Raw genomic sequence first — 2135 nt, 5'->3', positions numbered from 1 at the left:
CCGGGAGGGCGCCGAGGGATCTCTCCTGTCAGGAGGGCGCTGGGTGGAGTCTGCTGCTCCCCTCCCGGAGCCACCTCCAGCTTCGGCGAAACCTGTCGGGCGGTTTCCCCCACGGTGACAGGGCGGAGGGGCGGGAGGCAACGCGCCGCCTCGGAACAGGTTCGGCCCTTCCTTACCTGCTTACGTTGGGCCGCCCCAGATGATCGCTGGAAACCAAAAAAAAAAAAAAAAAAAAAAAAAGAAACCAGCCTGTCAGTGAGAAGGCAAGCCTGGAAAAACTGGTCGTGTGAGGGGCGAGGGCTGCATTCCTGGCCGCCGCGGCAGGGGACGGCTCATGCACCGCGAGGTGCCCGCGCGGGTATAAAAGGGCCCCGCACGCCCAGCCGCGGCACTGGGCCGGGGGAGCGGCCGGCAGCCAGCCCCGAGCTGGGGCTTCCCCCTGAGGAGAGTGGCTTGTTTTTCCTCCTTTTTCAACTTTGTGTTTTTTTGTTTTTTTTTTTTTTAATTTGAAAGCTCGCTGTCTCCCGGCGCGGTCGCGGGACCTTGGCTCCGTGTAAGTGGCGGGGCTGGGTGAGGGGAGGGAGGGAGCGAGGGCGGGCGGGGGGCGGCCGAGCCGCGGTGGGACGGGACGGGGCTCGGTGGGTCGGGGGCTTCCCCGCAGCCCCTCTTCCCCGTGTGTTTTGTCTCGCCCCCAGGTCCGCCGTGCCGAGAGGAAGAGCCAAGCCCGGGCCTGGAGAGCGAGGGGGAAAGCGCGTCCCCACCGCCCCCCCCTCCCCGCGGCTCCTCAGCCTCCTTGGTGCAGTGGTTCTTAACAGTTCAACAGTTCTCTATCATAATTGTGAAATGTTTAGGACCACTTGACCAGCGAGGCTCGGGCATCGGGCCGGCAGCGGCGGACGAGACCTTGCAGCGCCGGGGACCGGCGGCAGAGGGGGGCCGGGCGATGCGGGGCCCCCGGGGGCTCGGAGCCCCCACACGGAGCCGGGGGATGGAGGAGTCCTGTTGCCACAACGTGTGCCGGCCGCCCTCCTGAAGGCAGGCTGCTGCGCTTGATTTATAACCATTTATTCTCTTCTTTCTTTTTTAATTACTTTTCTCCATCGATCCAGATGCACACAGATTAAAACAAGTCAGGTTGGCTTTGCTGACTGCCAGGGCTGCACCTCAGAGGCTTACCAGCGGTAATGTCTGTAACCTGTGATGGCACTTTTTTTTTTGGTGAACGCACTCTAACTAAGAGCAGCATACAACTCACACTGTGGTGGTTTGTGCTGTATTTTCCATGTATGTGCTTACTGCAGGCAGTGAAAGGATTATCCAAACCTTCACCAGAATGATGTTAGAGGGTTTCTGGTTTTAAGACAGTTGCGTTGATGGTCTGATCGAAAGGTCTGTGGACTTAATGGAGCTTGACAGCCTTATTTAAACTCTGGGTCTTTTAAAATACAGTTGAAGAACTCAGTCCTTAAAAAGAAGGGGGAAAAAATATCTGGAAGGAGTGATTCTGTCAACAACTTATTTTTCTTTTAAAAGGATAGTTTAGTAAACGAGAAGTTCCTCCTACTTTTTGCTCGTTCTTCTCACTGTGCCCTGAGAACCAAATGGAACTAGAAATGTGCTCTTTTTTTTAATCTTATATTTAAATAAAATGCTCAAGAGACTAATTCATAAAATAGAATTTTACTGCTTTAAATTTGACCAAGGAAAGTCGGTGAGCCTGCCTGTGTGAATTTCTTAAACTAACACTATATGTACATAGTCTTGCCATCACTTCTGTAGTATTGTGTTTGCTTCAAAAATGTGCTGCCTGGCAGGAATAGAAGGTGCAGGAGTATAACTGCAGATGATTCTGGTCCCACTGAAGTCAAGAACAGTTCTGGTGTTGCCTGCAGTCGAGCTGTGATCTTCAGAAGAAGAGCTTCCAAGACAGGCTGGAAATATTTGAAAAGTAGGCAAGCCTGATATGTAAAAATGCTTCTCAGGGACAGCTTAGAAGAGGCATGATTTTTTTAACCTACTGCTGTAACTCAGAACAAGTTAGGCAAGGTTAATTACAGTGTAATAGGGTTTAATTTAGCTGGGAATGAGGGTATGGTGGCTGCTAGCAGTGTTTCTCAAACTGTGAGGCTGGCCTC

The 2135-nt window shown here is 52.8% G+C and overlaps 1 long non-coding RNA gene across 1 annotated transcript; it reads left to right on the top strand.

The window, feature by feature from the left end:
- Positions 1-1673, top strand: LOC121070959. The gene is made up of 2 exons (XR_005820319.1): positions 1-553; positions 696-1673. It is a non-coding gene; the product is annotated as an uncharacterized LOC121070959 (long non-coding RNA).
- The last annotated feature ends 462 nt before the right edge of the window (positions 1674-2135 follow it).

Source organism: Cygnus olor, chromosome 5 (assembly GCF_009769625.2).
Source record: "Cygnus olor isolate bCygOlo1 chromosome 5, bCygOlo1.pri.v2, whole genome shotgun sequence".
NCBI classification, from domain to species: Eukaryota; Metazoa; Chordata; class Aves; order Anseriformes; family Anatidae; genus Cygnus; species Cygnus olor.
This window is presented reverse-complemented; position numbering and strand designations above follow the sequence as displayed.